A 20,000-nucleotide genomic window follows, 5' to 3' on the forward strand; every position below is an offset into this window, starting at 1 on the left:
CTGTTTCTCACCCGACGCACAGCGGACGTTTCCCTCCACAGACGCATGTCGGTAAATTAGGGAATGAACTTGCGCTCCCGGGGGCGGTTCAGCGAAAAGAGGAGGCGTGTTCCAGCGCAAACGTTCCCTGGTGCTATTTTGCAGTTTCAGAAAACAATTCCGCCACTGACCAGGAGAAACCTCGTCTAAAGTCAGCGGCGCGTTGCGCATGTTATTCAGATGCTATTTTAAGGGCGCAGGCTTGGCCATAATCAATGTAGCATGGGCACAACACACACACACACTTTGCTTCTCTCATCTACACACAGACGCAGCAGTTCACATTTTTGCAAACCATACATTATTACAAGGAAAAATATTCCACACGAGGGAAATCATTGTTGTGTCCATGAAGATGTGAAAAAATAGGCATAAATCTAGCTTACACATTTACCCAAATTATCATACGCCTGTTTAACCGAAGCTAATTTGTGTGTGTTTCTCCATCCTCAATATCACTTCTCTGTGTTTTACGGCCCTGACGAGAACGTCGGTCTCCTCGGCTGTGAACCGCTCCTGGCGTGCGCCTGGCAAATCCGCCGTTATAATAGCAAACCGCCATGGAACAAGCGCGTCTGCTCTTAAAGGGAATGTGAGATGTCGCTCTGATTGGTTTATTTCACGTTACGCCCAAACCACACCTATGAGTAATGAAGCCACTTCAGACCAACACATTTTAGATTTGCAAGATCCGCCCACAAAGTTACTTGCGTTTCGCGCTTGATAATTGCATTTCAGATCGTTCAAATAGGGCCCTGGATGTATAAACATACAAAAGAAACATGTTTAGATTCATTTGTGCAGAAGCTTCGGCAGTAAATATGATTTCTGACTTTAAAAGCAGAAAGAATGAATTCCTAGAAAAGCACTGAATTATCTCGAGAAGTTTCCGCCAAGATCTGATTTTAATCGAACTGAACGTTTATCAGCCGGAAGCCGGAAGTGATTGGGAATAAAAGAGGATTCTCTCAGTTGTGCAGGAATGAAATGATGAAGATGTCCTGCAGATTTGATTAGTGTGGCGTTCAGACGAGACTCACACTGACTGAAAATCACCGGCCGAAACTAACAAACATGAGCTCTGCACACACTCACACTCACACACACACACACACACACACACACACACACACACACACACACACACGCCTCCTCACACACTGTCACGGAGCCTGATGCTGTGCAAAAAGATTTATTTGTTGCATTAGCATTAGTGATCTCCATCAGAGAGCGATGGCAGGCTGTGTGTGTGTGTGTGTGTGTGTGTGTGTGTGTGTGTGTGTGTGTGTGTGTGTGTGTGTGTGTGTGTGTGTGTGTGTGTGAGTGTGTGTTCAGAGCTGCAAACTCGATTGAGTTAAAGCGAAAGTTCATTTACTCTCCTTCATGTCGCTCCAATCCTCTTTGACTTTAATTACTCTGTTACTTGACAGAGAAACGTTTGGATGCTGTGCTGGTTCACTTTTCCACGCCGTCAAAATGAAGAAGAAATGAAGCGGAAACAGAAGCACATCCAGGTTTGGTAAAGGAGCCCGTGTGACTGTATTCCAAGTCTTCTGAAGGACAACGACAGCTAATGTCAGTAATTCATAATTTTCAGAAGATTCTGCTGAGGTTGAACTCGAGAACCGAATCAGTTTGATTCACAAGCAAATCATCCTGATCGAATGAATCTGCTTCTCTCAGGAATGTGCAAGAATGTAAATTACAATTTTCAGTCAGTGATTACTTCATTTCAGTTTCAAATTTCTATGGCTACGTCTCCATTAATCCGGATAGATCTGAAACCAGCGTTTTCGTTTCCAAACGCTCTCCGTCCACACTAGCGTTTCCAGGCGTTCTCCGTCCACACTAGCGTTTCCAGGTGTTCTCCGTCCACACTAGCGTTTCCAAACGCTCTCCGTCCACACTAGCGTTTCCTCCACACTAGCATTTCCAGACGCTCTCCATCCACACTAGTGTTTCCAGGCATTCTCCGTCCACACTAGCGTTTCCAAACGCTCTCCATCCACACTAGCGTTTCCAAACGCTCTCCGTCCACACTAGCGTTTCCAGGTGTTCTCCGTCCACACTAGCGTTTCCAAACGCTCTCCGTCCACACTAGCGTTTCCTCCACACTAGCATTTCCAGACGCTCTCCATCCACACTAGTGTTTCCAGGCGTTCTCCGTCCACACTAGCGTTTCCAGGCGTTCTCCTTCCACACTAGCGTTTCCAAACGCTCTCCATCCACACTAGCGTTTCCAAACGCTCTCCATCCACACTAGCGTTTCCAAACGCTCTCCGTCCACACTAGCGTTTCCAAACGCTCTCCGTCCACACTAGCGTTTCCAAACGCTCTCCATCCACACTAGCGTTTCCAAACGCTCTCCGTCCACACTAGCGTTTCCAGGTGTTCTCCGTCCACACTAGCGTTTCCAAACGCTCTCCGTCCACACTAGCGTTTCCTCCACACTAGCATTTCCAGACGCTCTCCATCCACACTAGTGTTTCCAGGCATTCTCCGTCCACACTAGCGTTTCCAAACGCTCTCCATCCACACTAGTGTTTCCAGGCGTTCTCCGTCCACACTAGCGTTTCCAGGCGTTCTCCTTCCACACTAGCGTTTCCAAACGCTCTCCATCCACACTAGCGTTTCCAAACGCTCTCCGTCCACACTAGCGTTTCCAGGTGTTCTCCGTCCACACTAGCGTTTCCAAACGCTCTCCGTCCACACTAGCGTTTCCTCCACACTAGCATTTCCAGATGCTCTCCATCCACACTAGTGTTTCCAGGCATTCTCCGTCCACACTAGCATTTCCAAACGCTCTCCGTCCACACTAGCGTTTCCAGGCGCTCTCCGTCCACACTAGCGTTTCCAAACACTCTCCGTCCACACTAGCGTTTCCAGGCGCTCTCCGTCCACACTAGCGTTTCCAAACGCTCTCCGTCCACACTAGCGTTTCCAGGAATTCTCCGTCCACACTAGCGTTAACAAACGCTCTCCGTCCACACTACCGTTTCCAGGCGCTCTCCGTCCACACTAGCGTTTCCAAACGCTCTCCGTCCACACTAGCGTTTCCAAACGCTCTCCGTCCACACTAGCGTTTACAGGCGCTCTTCGTCCACACTAGCGTTTCCAAACGCTCTCCTTCCACACTAGCGTTTCCAGGCATTCTCCGTCCACACTAGCGTTTCCAAACGCTCTCCGTCCACACTAGCATTTCCAGGTGTTCTCCGTCCACACTAGCGTTTCCAAACGCTCTCCGTCCTCACTAGCGTTTCCAGGCATTCTCCGTCCACACTAGCGTTTCCAAACGCTCTCCGTCCACACTAGCGTTTCCAGGCGCTCTTCGTCCACACTAGCGTTTCCAAACGCTCTCCATCCACACTTGCGTTTCCAGGCATTCTCCGTCCACACTAGCGTTTCCAAACGCTCTCCGTCCACACTAGCATTTCCAGGCGTTCTCCGTCCACACTAGCCTTTCCAAACGCTCTCCATCCACACTAGCATTTCCAGGCGTTCTCCGTCCACACTAGCGTTTCCAAACGCTCTCCGTCCACACTAGCGTTTCCAGGCATTCTCCGTCCACACTAGCATTTCCAGGCGTTCTCCGTCCACACTAGCATTTCCAAACGCTCTCCGTCCACACTAGCATTTCCAGGCGTTCTCCGTCCACACTAGCGTTTCCAAACGCTCTCCGTCCACACTAGCGTTTCCAGGCATTCTCCGTCCACACTAGCGTTTCCAAACGCTCTCCATCCACACTAGCGTTTCCAGGCATTCTCCGTCCACACTAGCGTTTCCAGGCGTTCTCCATCCACACTAGCGTTTCCAAACGCTCTCCAGAAGTTCCTCATCCACACTGAAACAGCAGCAAACGCTGAGTTCCCCGTACAGTGCTTAAACCCTCACAGAAGCGCACTGAGATGATACAGACGGGGAAATAAATGATCAAGTTATCGCTTGATTCTTCTGGCAGGATCATTTTATTCAGCAAATATCTCCTCATTCAGTGATCGTCCAGGTCGCTCTCACTCACTATTATATGTTCGGTCTAAAACGAAACTGTTCTCATGTTCCACCGCAGGACAGCAGATGCGAGTGTGTTTTCTGTCATGTTTGCAGGACTGTGATATGAAGAGTGTGTAAAGGAACATATTTCAGCAGCTGTGTGAAAGAGAACATATGAGTCACATGACTAAACTTACGTCATCGTTTTCACAGTCCACACTACAATGGTTTTTACCCACTAGCCTGTTACTCACACTAAAAAGGTCCTGTAGAGTAAATTATATTGTATCACTTCGAACTCAAACTTAAGAAAGCTCACTGGCGATTGAAAACATGTTATCATCCAACATGATGGCAAACAGGCTTTCCAACTAATGTAAATCAATATTAGTATAAGAGTAGTAAAGTTATCTCCCTCACACCTGTCCTGCAACAGAGACTCAGATGAATTCAAATTTTTGTGTAAACTAATTATTTAAATTAAATGAACTGTAACGTATAAAGTGCTATATGATTAAAGGTGACGACAGTGGACAAAACTCTGGATATATCCATGTAGAAAGAGCAGACCAGCGCTCAGAGATGAACCTGTTTGAATTACAGATCAGATCTGAAGATGTAAATCCTCTTTTTCTGTCATGTTTCAGGATGACCATGGTTTTCCAGGTCACATATGTTGCTAGACCTGAACTGAATGAAGTTCTCCCAGAATGATTATATCTGAAGTGACCCGGGACACGAGGAAAGAGTTCATCACATTCCCGAAGGTCGTTCTGTGATCACATCAAGGACGTGAAAGTAAATCATGTTTAAGTGAGAACATTTTTCAGGGGCAAGGGATGGATGAACACATCAGTGGGAAAAGAATAATCGAGCAGTTTTTGTGTTTTATCTGTGAAGACAGTGAAGATCAGTGAGCGTTGAGCAGTTCTCAGAGCTGATAAACCCGTCCTGACCCACAGATGAAGGTCTAGCGGAAGTCAGCCATGATTCTGAGTCATTGCTCTGTCAGGAAGAAATGGTTTGTTAAAGGTTTAAAGACAATCTTTGTATGAAAGATCCTGACAAATTGTTTAAAGGATTAAATTATCTTGCAGAATCCTTATGGAGGATTTCCACTGGTACGGCTTGGGGACAGAGATGAGCTCTCACTCGCACTGCAGAAAGAGTGTGTGAAGCTTCTTCAACTTGAACCTGAGGCCAAAGACAAATCTGAGGCGCTGGGAAGGCAATCTCATACTTTCAAGAATAAAATGAAGTACAAGGACACTTTTAAGCCAGTACTCTATGTTTTTGGATTTGTGACTTAATCCTCCTTTTCTATGGTAAAGCAGCTGGAGCTCCGGCAGGATCCCGAGGCCTGGAGTCGTCTGGGATTCTCCGCTTCTCCTTCGAGTCCTGATATCTGTCGGCAGATTTCTGTGTGCTCGGCCTCCATGAATGACTCAATCCCTGCAATCGGTGTTCGTCTGTTCCTCATTTCCCTGCGTCGCATCCGTGGCCATGTGAGGAACAGGCGGATGGAAGTGTGTGTCGCCTACGGATATATCTCCTCAAGACATGCGGAAGTGAGCGGTTACCTCTTTCTGAGAGGTTTACATTTAACATAATTTCGTTCATATTGACGTTGTTCCTCCATCTTCTCATGTTTTGAACACGTTTGCTTCCGGCTGGGTAAGTGTGTTAGGACTGCTGTTCTTTCCCTGTACACTGCTTACGTAAACATAACATGCATATTTTATGTAAATATGCACTCCATCTATATGAACAGAAAAAGTGACACTCAAAAGTGACGTTCTAAACGTCTTGAATTTGGATGGTTTCCTGCTCTGGGATCCTGCCAATAATTCCAAGGACGAAACACAATGTGAATTATGTACATAAGCAACTAAAGATAAGGTAATGGGTAATTGTTTTTTGTTTTTTAACCAAGCAAAATTGCAGTTGAATTTGACTGCAACTTGACTTTGATTGAATGTAAAACAGTAACTTATACATGTTAGTAATATCTCCTGCTGTGGCTTAATTAGGACTTCATATATTTATACACTGTAAGGCATAAGTTATTCTCCACTACACACAGTCACTGTGAAGAGGCCTATAGTTCTGTATTCACACCATCAACAATCACTGAACCCTAAACTACTAACGTCCACTGATGGGGTTTTCGGCAGATGGATGTGTTTGAAGACCACAGTTTCTCTTTAGAAGAATTAGAAACACTGCTTTAATTAATAATCTTCATTGCTATGGAAATAAGCTCTGCTTTATCCTGATTATTGACTTGACTTTCAGGAGTCGAGAGTTTGGCAGCCGACCAGATTCACGACTGAGGAATCATCCATGAGTTGCACAAGGTCGAGATGAGAACGATCCTCAGCGATCCTCAGTCTCCTCAGGCGTTCAGAGCCGCACTGACGTCATTACAGGGAAACTAAACCACTAAATCTGTGGATAACCACACAAACACCTGAAACACGACGAGCCGGAATCATCTCTGCACTCGCTCACACCTCAAGCTTTACAGTCTCGAGTGATTCAGCATTCAAACCCTCGTCTAACTATCAGATCAAGACTCTCACTGTCGTCTAACTATCAGATCAAGACTCTCACGGTAAATAAATGTTGTTTTAACCTAAAAAAGTAAGTTACCTGCTTGCCTTAAAATGTTGAGTTCATTGAAATAAAATATTTAAGTAAATAAAATGAAGGGAATTGGTTTAATTAAAGCTACAGTTGGTAACTTCTGTAAAAATTTATTTTTTACATATTTGTTAAAACTGTCATTATGTCCTGACAGTAGAATATGAGACAGATAATCTGTGAAAAAATCAAGCTCCCCAGGCTCCTCCCAGTGGTCCTATTGCCATTTGCAGAAATACACCGCTCCCGGTAAGAAACAACCAATCAGAGCCAGGAGGAGTGTCTTAGCAGTGTCAATCATGCTTGTGTACGCGCTGATCACCCCCCTCTCTCGCACAGTCGTTCAAAATCAAGATAGCCGGTGTGCCGCAGCTGTGCTAATGGCGGACAAACAACCAAAACTGCCAATTTCTCGAGTGGCACCAGCTCATACAACAAAGACAGGTAAACGGAAAAAGACAGATGACGATAAACAAGCCCGTCGGAGCCCATTTACTCAGTGTCAAAGCTCTAGCCGCATAACATACAGATAAAATGTCACGCACTGTGCAAAGCAACAATAGAAACCTGCTAATTCACTGGCTTGTCATGTTGCTGAAATAATGTACTAGCAAACCTTATTTAGCATTACACATCGCTAGAATAATTACTTAGATACTGTAACTTTACCATTATTATCTTGCTAGCTATTTATAACTTATAGAAAGAATGCAACGTTATGAAGTTACATTACATTTACATTTACATTTACATTTATTCATTTAGCTGACGCTTTTATCCAGAGCGACTTACAATTGCTATATATGTCAGAGGTCGCACGCCTCTGGAGCAACTAGGGGTTAAGTGTCTTGCTCAGGGACACATTGGTGTCTCACAGTGGATTCGAACCCGGGTCTCTCACACCAAAGGCATGTATTGCAAAATACGTAATGATTTGAGGACCAAGTTTGTAGTCAAAGTATGGGCAGGCCATAGTCAATGTAAAGCATATTGTTGATGTTTCGTCCCTACCAGTGAATGTGCGATAACTGTTTATCCACCGTCATCAGTGTCCCTGCATGTTTACTAGCATGTTTTCAGGCTAAGTCAACGTTTTCTAAGCTCCCTACTGCAGCTTTAAACTTTACCAATGCTAGCTTGATAGTGAGTACTAAAATACATTTTATTTGTTTATATTCATAATGATAAAGTTAGATTTTTTTATTACATGTGATTCTGACATGATGTCACTGCATGCACTGCGCTCCTCTCCGCTCGTCTCAGGTAAATAATGCGTCTTCCAGCTCAGCGGTCGGAGTCGCGCGTTCATGTGTTTTGGGGGCGTGGCTTTGGAAGGAGCCCAGAAGGGAGGGGGTGGAGTGAATGGAAATAATGAGCTGTCTTTAAAACAGTCGTGAGAGGTCTACAGACACTCGATTTTTATACTTTCTTTTTCAGAGTACTTACATTTTAATTATGTATTGATATATAAATAAAGTTTAAACAAATTTGGAAAATAAGTTTTTTAGACAATTCCTACCTACCCAACCTTTAATAGAAACTCAAAATATAATGTTATCTGAACCACCTTCATTATCTAAGTTGATTTGACAAGTTGTGATAACAAATCATGAAAATAAATGTTAACAGTCTGGAAATGCAAAGAGAGGCTCTGTCTGACCTCTGTCTGACCTCTGGGTTAGTTACTGTCTGACCTCTGGAAATGTAATTACGGTGTCTCTCCTGGGATAGGGTCAGGAGTCCAGCGGCTCAGATGGGATGAGACTGTGGAAGAGGAAGACGGCTCGCTCCTGGGATAGTGTCAAGAGTCCGGCGGCTCGGATGGGATGAGACTGTGGAAGAGGAAGACAGCTCGCTCCTGAGATAGGGTCAGGAGTCCGGCGGCTCGGATGGGATGAGACTGTGGAAGAGGAAGACGGCTCGCTCCTGGGATAGGGTCAGGAGTCCCGCGGCTCGGATGGTGATGAGACTGTGAGGAAGACGGCTCGCTCCTGGGACAGGGTCAGGAGTCCGGCGGCTCGGATGGGATGAGACTGTGAGGAAGACGGCTCGCTCCTGGGATAGGGTCAGGAGTCCAGTGGCTCGGATGGGGATGAGACTGTGGAAGAGGAAGACGGCTCGCTCCTGGGATAGGGTCAGGAGTCCAGCGGCTCGGATGGGATGAGACTGTGGAAGAGGAAGACGGCTCGCTCCTGGGATAGGGTCAGGAGTCCAGCGGCTCGGATGGGATGAGACTGTGGAAGAGGAAGACGGCTCGCTGCTGGGATAGGGTCAGGAGTCCGGCGGCTCGGATGGGATGAGACTGTGGAAGAGGAAGACGGCTCGCTCCTGGGATAGGGTCAGGAGTCCAGCGGCTCGGATGGGGATGAGACTGTGGAAGAGGAAGACGGCTCGCTCCTGGGATAGGGTCAGGAGTCCTGCGGCTCGGATGGGATGAGACTGTGGAAGAGGAAGACGGCTCGTTCCTGGGATAGGGTCAGGAGTCCTGCGGCTCGGATGGGATGAGACTGTGGAAGAGGAAGACGGCTCGTTCCTGGGATAGGGTCAGGAGTCCTGCGGCTCGGATGGGATGAGACTGTGGAAGAGGAAGACGGCTCGTTCCTGGGATAGGGTCAGGAGTCCAGCGGCTCGGATGGGGATGAGACTGTGAGGAAGACGGCTCGCTCCTGGGATAGGGTCAGGAGTCCAGTGGCTCGGATGGGGATGAGACTGTGGAAGAGGAAGACGGCTCGCTCCTGGGATAGGGTCAGGAGTCCCGCGGCTCGGATGGGGATGAGACTGTGAGGAAGACGGCTCGCTCCTGACGGCTATAATGAGATATGGCATTGCTTATGTCAGCATTCATAAGGCTGTATAACCGGCAACTGCTTTCTTCAAATGCTTCTCATGCTCAGATTAATTTATTATGGTTTATTTAGACACTGTTGGTCATGATTCATGTTTATTTCTCGAAGAACAGCCTAATCTATCATCGTCACACACTCGGTGATTCACACACTGTTAAAGAAACGCTCGCTGCTTCTCCACAGAGAGGAACATCAGTCACGGCTTTATTTGACAGATTCTGCTCAGATTTAAGAATGGGAGGAAATTACTATTTTAAGTTCATGTTATAAAGACTAAATATATGGTTTTATAAGTTGCTTCAGAAAGTTTCCATATTGTTTATTTTTCTTATCTTTCTTTTTTCACCCTTTCCACACACACACACACACACACACACAGGTCTGTCTCGAGGTCGCTCTCTCACACACACACTCTCTCTCTCTCTCTCTCTCTCGCTCTCTCTCACACACACACTCTCTCTCTCTCTCTCTCACACACACACACACACTCTCTCTCTCTCTCTCTCTCTCTCTCTCTCACACACACACACACACACACACTCTCTTTCTCTCTCTAGTTTTGCAAACTAGGCTGGTTTTCTCAAAATACTTCACACAGTTCACACAACCACACACCCAAACTGCAAAATACCTCATATATCCTGCAACCAAAACTACATATAGCATTATCAAAATCAAACTTTTGCATGAAATGACACACTTCATTCATATTAGCAGATTTGTGTCTGACCAACTACACACTGTTGGGCGTAATGAAGAGCGCTCTCATCTTCAGTGTGCTTTGCCATAATACTAAAATAGTTCAAATTGTAGAAAATTCTTCAGATTGTGCACATGCACAGTAATATTTGCAGACACACACACACACACACACACACACACACACACACACGCTGTTAAAACATTTATTTTTCACCAAACAAGTCAGTGCAACATATGCACAGCTGATATATTTACACTGGCCTGAACACAGATATGCTCACAGAAAACTACACTGAAAAAGATGTTTTAAGTGTTAACAGTGAAGCATTGAGGAGTTTGACACACACACACACACACACACGTATCATGGAGCGTAATTCTGAATGGCAGTGTTTTGAAATGGCAAACATGCCTTTATGTCAGACTGTTGTGTGTTACGCAGAGAACGTGTTCAGTGTGTTTAAAAAGTGAACATTTATTTCCCTAAAAAACACGAGCTGTTTGCTGATGCATATCACAGGCTAAACTTATATCTAAATATATTATAATGTAAGTTAATGCACATTTCTCATCTTCCCTCATCTTTCCTCATCTTAACCTTAAAGTTACTCCAATTAACTTTCATCATGAATGTAATTCATTAAATGCCACAGCATTCGTTTCCACCAAGAGTTGCTTTGACAGTTCACAGATTCTGCTCAAACCTGAGTTTTGTTAATGAATATGTTGTAGTGTGTTTTAATAAATCATATTTGGAGGGGATTCTCTGGAGTGCGACTGCGTTAGTAATGAGAAGAAAAGCCAATCGGCCGTAGAAAACACTGAAGTCAGTCAGAAGCTGAAATTAAAGAGCTAAGCCAAGCGTGCCGAAGATTCCCTGAATCTCCAGGGCTCTCGGCGTTCCTGGAGCTCCATCTGCCCGAGACGAGTCGAGGAAACTTTCCTTCTCTCCTGCTGAACTCCGGCGCTGTCGGACAGCTCGAGTCTGTGGAGAATTAGAGGAGAAATTACCCGGACGCTTCCCAGATCCTGACAGGCCAGAGAGATCCGCAACAGATTCAGAGATTCAGAGATGACTGACAGCGAGTGATGAAACACAAACACTAATCCTGCGCTCGGGACTCTCACAGCTAGGGGTGTATTTATATATATATATATATCTCAAATAAGAGAGAATGAGGTTTTAAACGTTGTTAGTATGTATATTCTTTGGATGAGAGATAGAGAGGTTTACACATCATAGCCAATTAAAGTGTTTATCACATCACCACCTGTTACAGGCGTCGTGTGTGTAGGCAGTGTTTGCTCGTCCTCCACGGAAGAAAAGACAAGATCTGCATAAGTTAAAAAGGTTTCATCATTTCATCTTTTCCACGTTATGTAAAAATGTCTCGGTTGCATCATATTTCTCACTGAAACAGCAGAAACTACAACAACAGCAAGTCCTTTGTGTTATAAATCTGATTTTAGCACTCAACTAACATCATAACATGTGTAACGTTGCCAGACGATAGCGATCACTGAGAGAGTGAGTTACTCTGAACCATCTTTATATTATAATTAACATGTTTTATGCATTTTGGCAACAGAGAAAGTTTAGAGAAAATAAAGAACGTAGTCCTGTTGGTTCAGGAATGAAGAGCGTAACTTTTCATTCTTCAACTAAACACTAAAGGTTTTCATCATGTTTTTCTCCAAAAGAAGAAAGAAAGCAGTTCATGTTTTTCACATCAGTTTTTTAATGTAACTTCACACTAACATTATTGGCTCCTTTATGCTCAGTTTTGGACAACAGCTTCTTCTAAATGAATAAATATAAATAATGGCCCAGTAAATGTTTGTTCATTATTCTGTGTCATTAATCAAGTGTTATATATTACACTACCGTTCAGAAGCTTGGCGTCAGTAAGGCTTTATATATATATATACTTTTATTCAGAAGGATGCTTTAAAGCGACCAAGTGACAGTGAAGACTTTTACAGTGTTACCAAAAATTATAATAATAAAATCCTGTTTAAAATAAAAGCTGTTTTTTTTTTATTTACTGAAGGATCATGTGACACTGAAGGATCATGTGACACTGAAGGATCATGTGACACTGAAGGATCATGTGACACTGAAGACTGGAGGAAAGGATGCTGATAATTCAAGTTAGGTAACAACACTGAAAAGCCATCAGATTATATAGTGAGGGTGGATTTCTAATTATGAAAAATAAATAATTCACTAATTATTATCAAGACCAATTCACTACAGACTCTCTAAACAAACAAAGCATTGGCTAAATTCAGAACAACATACTCTCGTATTATTGTAACGTGTCCCAGAATGCTCTTCTGAATTCAGCCATTGTGTTGTTCTCATATGTAATCCTCACACACTGCCGGATTAGAGCAGATCTGTGCATAACTGCGTATGTTACCGTTCTTCATCGGTGTGATAGCTGCAGTTGGGTTACGCCGGCGCTGAAGTCACTATCACTCGAACAGCCGGGATAAATGTAATATTAAAAAGGGCAGTGATTCAGAGTTCATGAATAATACAGCGTCGAGAGCTCTGCTAACTCTCCTGAACGCTTTAACGAACATCCAAACGGATTAGCATGCCTGGCGCCAGTCAGCGAGAGAACTTTCAGAAGGAACATAAAAATATCTCATGGTTGCACATCCATAACCCGTTCGTCACCATGATGTCATGTGTTGTGTGCGCCTGTCCTCGTTAGTCCTGATCAGCTTCCCGTCCTCCACCTGTGCCTGTTCAGCTCCTGTAGTTAGGGTTAGGGTTAGGGTTAGGAATGGGAATGTGGTCACGCTGGATGGGTTACTCACCAGAAAACTTTAATGTTATTTGGATCCTGCATTATTCGTCTTATTCTTTTTTTTAAAACATTTCTGTATTGCAGGAGACACTCGTGTTCTGAAGAGATATGAACTGTTATATTTGTGCAGGATAGTTTCTGATGTTTCTGATGACTGTGGCTTCATTCAAGTTTGGTGTGACAGACAAGGTGACCGACACTGTGAAATACATGCGTTAGAGAAGCAATACGCAACTCTTCTATCTAACAAAAAAAAACAAAACAAAAAAACAGCATCATTTCTGTGCCAAGACATTAAACCCAAGCATTGGATTTCTGTGTGTTTGTCCAATAAAAACAGATGGTGGGATTTGGCAGGCTAAGTAAGGTGGCTAATAAATTCCTCCTCGATTGATTCGACCGTTTTTCACATATTGTCGGAGAAGCATACGAAGGGGAACCAAGACGTATGGAGAAAATGCCAAACTGTGCTTTACGGTGGCAATTTGTTCTGAGCCATCTGTTTCCATTAGAGGTGTTGCAGACGCAAGTTCAGATGAACCTGGAAGGAAATCCCAAGGTTGGAAAAAGCATGATTTACATTACAAGGCTCTAGTGAAGTACAGAAATAACACGAGGAACTAACTTTAATGGTCTCCAGAAAACACTGGAAAAACACAACTTTGTCTTTGACCAAATGTCCTGAAGGCGTCATGAAAGGGAGATTGTGCTGGTCTTTACTCTCCTATCGTGCCGTAAACCCCAGTGAAACACATGTGGGCGGGGCTTGATTGTGTCTGTATGGAATTGATTGGATGGTTGTGGTTTGCTATTGGCTGATCTGATGTGAGTGACAGGTTGCCCCGCCCTCGTCATCAGTAAGAGTTGTTGGGTGTGAAGATGTTCCACCTTCACATGAAGAAGCTTTACATCACTGAAGGTACAGCGTTCAGTGTGTGTCCGAGTCTAACCTCTCCAGCTCCTTTACTTCCACCAATCGCTGTTTGATTAGAGGTGACAGTACGGATTCCCTTTGACACATTTAGTCTCTAACTTGCTGCAATGGCCGTCGTGGACTCTGCTTAAATTAGTCACTCCAAAGGATGAACATTAAAAAGGAGAGAATGTGTTTCAATGAAGCAATATCACACAAGCTGGACTTCTGAACATCAGTCTCTCACAGACGTACACAGACTCACATGTGTAGATGTATATCTGTTTCTCACACAACGCTACTGTATGACTTCAGACAGTTCTGAATCAGGGTTATTATAGTTTTGCATTTTTCATTAGTTTTTATTTTTATTTCGTTTTGACTTTTTGTTTTCAAATTCAGTTTAGTTTTAATTAGTTTTTAAAGTGGGTTTGCTAGTTAGTTTTTATTTTTTGAAAATGCTTAGTTTTAGTTTAGTTTTTATTAGTTTTAGTGTTAGTTTAGTCTTTTTTTTTTTGTAATTCTGGTTATTTGCCAGGGGCAAGATTCAAAAAGGTCAGAAAAAGTATTGTGTAATAATAACTCAACAAAAACATCATACAATTTTAGAAAAAAATTCACAGCCCATTGAAATTCCTTTACCTCTTACAAAATCCACACACCGTACCAAAAATCTACAATACAGAATTCACACCCTATTCAAATACGTTACCACAGCTGTACAATTTTCACACCCTATACTAAATTTACCCTATACAGTCAGTAGCCTACTCATCAGGACTGAAGAAGCAAATATTCAGTGTAAAATAAAAAAAATGACATAACATTATTTAATATTTGAATCACAGCTTATAGTGTTTTGACATCGACAACCACAACCAAAAAGTGCATTTTACCTCAAACTTTGCGACTAGTTAACTTTCTAAAGAAGGCGCAATCGCTTCTTGGGTCGACATTAACACACTGACAAAATTATATTCAAAATTTAAAATATTTTTATGCCACTTTTTAATGTGTGTGATTGTGTAAAGGTGTTCACGAGATAGAGATACCAACCTTTCGCGAACTTGCATTCTACGTCGAACGTACACTCGTTCTCATGGAGACGCGGTGTGCACGGAGGGGAGGGGCTGTGTGTGTGTGTGTGTGTGTGTGTGTGTGTGTGTGTGTGTGTGTGTGTGTGTGTGTGTGTGTGTGTGTGTGTGTGTGTGTGTGTGTGTGTGTGTGTGTGTGTGTGTGTGTGTGTGTGAGAGACACGAGTGACAGAGAGACGGACGGAGAGCAGGGAAAGGAAATGCAGCTGAACGAATACACTGCGTGTTTTAAAGTCCGCGTGAACCGGAAGTTGCAAACGACTTTTCTCCAGTGCTGTGACGTATTTCCCAGTGAAAAGGAATATTGAACAGAGGGCAGGGTTTTACTCTAGCGCTCCTTCTCTCCATCTCTCGCTCATTACAGACTAACGATTTGAGGGGAGTGGAGGGGAGGGGCATTTTCAGATTTTGATTAAAGATTACGAAGCCCAAACATTTTTTTTTGTGTTTTAACTTGCACGGATTAATTGTTCACCACAAGACTAGTAATATGCGCTAACAAAGTAAATACGGTCCATTTTAATTTCAGTTGGACTTTAAATAGCGTTAAAAAATGAAAGACCTTGACAAAGACGAAAACTAAGGACATTTACTCAATCATTTTATTTTATTTTAGTTAGTTTTGCTACACACATTACAGTTTTAGTTAGTTATCGTTTTTTTGTAATGCCTCGTTTTTATTTTTATTTCAGTTAACGACAATGTGTTTTCCCACCTAGTTTTCGTTTTTTCGTTCGTTTTCGTTAACGATTATAACCTTGTTCTGAATACACAGCGCAAGTCATTTCAGTCGCTTTGAAGACACTTCTGATGCTTTAAAGCTTCAGTCCGCATTCATTGCGTTTTATTTTTGAGCACTATAATCGTGATTATCAGATGAACTGCAGCTCTACTGGTTATTCCTCCCAGATAAATGATCAGTCGAGGTCATTCGAGCAGTTTGTGTGTGACGTTCCTCAACCCTGAGCATGATGTGATCAGACCATAGGGTTAGTATGGTGGTGTCGGTCCTGCTCGTGGGTTAGGGTTAGGGTTAGAGTTAGGGTAGTATGGTGGTGTCGGTCCTGCTCGTGGGTTAGGTTTAGAGTTAGGGTTAGGGTAGTATGGTGGTGTCGGTCCTGCTTGTGGGTTAGGTTTAGAGTTAGGGTTAGGGTAGTATGGTGGTGTCGGTCCTGCTCGTGGGTTAGGGTTAGGGTTAGGTTAGTATGGTGGTGTCGGTCCTGCTCGTGGGTTAGGTTTAGAGTTAGGGTTAGGGTAGTATGGTGGTGTCGGTCCTGCTCATGGGTTAGGGTTAGGGTTAGGTTAGTATGGTGGTGTTGGTCCTGCTCGTGGGTTAGGTTTAGGGTTAGGGTAGTATGGTGGTGTCGGTCCTGCTCGTGGGTTAGGTTTAGGGTTAGGGTAGTATGGTGGTGTCGGTCCTGCTCGTGGGTTAGGGTTAGAGTTAGGGTAGTATGGTGGTGTCGGTCCTGCTCGTGGGTTAGGGTTAGAGTTAGGGTAGTATGGTGGTGTCGGTCCTGCTCGTGGGTTAGGGTTAGGGTTAGAGTTAGGGTAGTATGGTGGTGTCGGTCCTGCTCGTGGGTTAGGGTTAGGGTAGTATGGTGGTGTCGGTCCTGCTCATGGGTTAGGTTTAGGGTTAGGGTAGTATGGTGGTGTCGGTCCTGCTCGTGGGTTAGGGTTAGGGTAGTATGGTGGTGTCGGTCCTGCTCATGGGTTAGGGTTAGGGTTAGGTTAGTATGGTGGTGTCGGTCCTGCTCGTGGGTTAGGGTTAGAGTTAGGGTAGTATGGTGGTGTCGGTCCTGCTCGTGGGTTAGGGTTAGGTTAGTATGGTGGTGTCGGTCCTGCTCGTGGGTTAGGGTTAGAGTTAGGGTAGTATGGTGGTGTCGGTCCTGCTCGTGGGTTAGGGTTAGGGTTAGAGTTAGGGTAGTATGGTGGTGTCGGTCCTGCTCGTGGGTTAGGTTTAGAGTTAGGGTTAGGGTAGTATGGTGGTGTCGGTCCTGCTCATGGGTTAGGTTTAGGGTTAGGGTAGTATGGTGGTGTCGGTCCTGCTCGTGGGTTAGGGTTAGGGTAGTATGGTGGTGTCGGTCCTGCTCATGGGTTAGGGTTAGGGTTAGGTTAGTATGGTGGTGTCGGTCCTGCTCGTGGGTTAGGTTTAGGGTTAGGGTAGTATGGTGGTGTCGGTCCTGCTCGTGGGTTAGGGTTAGGGTAGTATGGTGGTGTCGGTCCTGCTCATGGGTTAGGGTTAGGGTTAGGTTAGTATGGTGGTGTCGGTCCTGCTCGTGGGTTAGGTTTAGGGTTAGGGTAGTATGGTGGTGTCGGTCCTGCTCGTGGGTTAGGGTTAGGGTAGTATGGTGGTGTCGGTCCTGCTCATGGGTTAGGGTTAGGGTTAGGTTAGTATGGTGGTGTCGGTCCTGCTCGTGGGTGAGTATGCTCTGCTGTACATGACAGACACTGGTCCTTCAGTTCAGAGACGCGTCAGCTTTACGCAGACTGATGAAACACACAGTTCTGCATCTCTGGGAGTGTTTGATGCTCTACTGGTTTCAGGTGTAAACAGGGTGCAACTGTTTTACTCTCCGTCTGACCTCCTGTAGATCTGATTACAGCGCTCATGCTGTATCTGACAGGGATTATCCGTCTTCTTTCATTCCTCAGTGTTTAACGTGGATCCGCATGGATGCGCTGAAGGACACGACAGGTTCACCGTAGCTCAGCACGTTTGATGAGGAGTGATGTCTCTCTTGCTGCTGTTTCAGAGATTCAGGAAGCGTCTCCTGAGACTGAGGACACGTGTGGTGATGGGAATGTGTGGTGATGGGAATGTGTGGTGATGGGAATGTATGGTGATGGGAATGTGTGGTCATGTGATGATGGGAATGTGTGGTCATGTGATGATGGGAATGTGTGGTGATGTGATGATGGGAATGCGTGCTCATGTGATGATGGGAATGTGTGGTGATGGGAATGTGTGTGTGAACTGGAACAAAAGACGAGATCTCATCGATGGTGAAAATGCATGAGACTCAGATTATGGATTATAGATATAATCAGACACCAGAAGAAATGTGTAGGAAATGACAAACGGCAAAGCTGACAGAGGGTTAGTGGCTCAGAGTAGTTATAAAGCTCATTAGTAACAATCAGCCTGGCCAGCCTCATGTACATTATGAATATTTAATTATTAATCATGTAACATCTCTGTTTAATAGAAGCTCCATTTTTATATTCAGTAGTATGTTATATTGCACTGAACTGAAGTTATAAAAACGTATTTCAATTATGTATGTTCTCAGTGCTTGACTCTGCTTATAGAACTTCATCTCCACTGTAATATGAAGAACTGGAGAGCAAATCTTACGTAGATCGATCAGATCGTGTGGATTATCCGATCCGGAACGTTCATGCAGACACATCGTGAAAATGACCTGGAAAAGTATATTTATATTAATGTCAGAAAACCTTCGGCAGAGCAGCGTTTACATAAGATATCCCACAGCATTACTGTATGTGCATCATAACCAGATGTTCATCCTTTAGAAATGTGTCCTTTTTGTGGGCACATGTGTCCTAGAAAAGCTTTCCTGTAGCTCAGTGGTAAGAGCATTGCGTTAACAACGCAAGGTTGTGGGTTCGATCCCAGGGGATTGCATATACCTATGTATAAATGTATAGGATAATGTAATGTAAGTCGCTTTGGATAAAAGCGTCTGCCAAATGCATAAATGTAAATGTCCTTTCCTCCAAAAGGAGGATTTCCCATTAACAACAGTACAGTTCAAATGAAAAATGGGATTTTCCTGAATAATTGAAGATTTGCTGTTGTTCTGGTCCAGTGTTTGACCGTCACTGTTTGCTTCATGTCGTCTGTGATTATCAACATTACTCCACACACACACGCACACACACACACACACACACACACACACACACACACACACACACACACACGCACACACACACACACACGCAATGGCACTTGTTTCATCTGGAACATTCCTTTAAATCCGAGCACAAACACGACGGGAAGAGGCCGTGAAAGTGTTGAGTAAAGGACAGATTGAGCATTGGGAAGCGAGGGAAAGTGCGAGCGCTGGTCTGGGCCGACGCTGGGATATGTGCATCTGTGACCCACTTACTCCATCCATCCCGCGTCAGGGAAGAGGAAAACAGTGGCAGCTGTAAAGTATTCCTCCGAGACACTCGTGATTCATGCTAGCCCGTAGCGATCCCTGTAACTCTAATGCTTTACGTTTCTCTGATGTAAGAGCAATGATGGATGTGGTGAAAGGCTTTAAATAAGGAAGGATTGATGCGGTTCATTCGTCTGCTTTTAGCAGCTGTTTCTCCATCTATCCTCAGAGCTTCAGCTGATGTTCCAGATCCTCAGATCCTCAGATCCTCATCTTCATCAGTTCAGATGATTGTAGGGATTTGTGTGTATTGTGATTCTAGCACACACTCATTATCTTACAGACACACACGCTTACAATTCATGTTTGTATAATATTGAATTCATCGAATTATTTGAATTTTTATATCAGTGTTATTAACTACAGATGTTCAGTGTAATAACATTTATTTAACACATTTCATTTTGTTTCATTTTTAATTTGACATTAAACATTTTCCATTACCCAAGCCTAATCTTTACAACTGTTAAGATATTCTATATCTACATAATATATCATTTATATTAGTTAAGATTTTTTTGAGGGCTTGTAAGAATGTAAATGTTTGTTTAAATGTATAAAGGAAAGAGTCTCTTCTGATCACCAAAGCTGCATTTAAACAGTGAAATATTATTATAATGTAAATCATCTGTTTTCTATGTGAATAGAATGTTCTGCTGCAGAATGAAAATACTTCACATTTTATTTTTCAGGATTCTTTGATGAATAGAAAGTTCAAAAGAACAGCATTTACTTGAAATAATCTTTTGTAACATTATAAATGTCTT

General features: G+C 43.8%; 1 protein-coding gene across 1 annotated transcript in view; it reads right to left on the reverse strand.

Annotated features, from left to right (window-relative positions):
• The window catches only part of LOC309485373 (transmembrane protein 238-like), a 48,840-nt gene extending 38,906 nt beyond the window's left edge, over positions 1-9,934 (reverse strand). Inside the window, exon 1 of the mRNA XM_082152213.1 lies at positions 9,929-9,934. The gene's annotated coding sequence lies outside the window, so the exon portion shown is untranslated. The remainder of the gene's footprint in view (positions 1-9,928) is intronic.
• Between the last annotated feature and the right edge of the window lie 10,066 nt (positions 9,935-20,000).

The sequence above is a fragment of the Leuciscus leuciscus genome (assembly GCF_965113295.1).
Source record: "Leuciscus leuciscus genome assembly, chromosome: 21".
Lineage (NCBI taxonomy): Eukaryota > Metazoa > Chordata > Actinopteri > Cypriniformes > Leuciscidae > Leuciscus > Leuciscus leuciscus.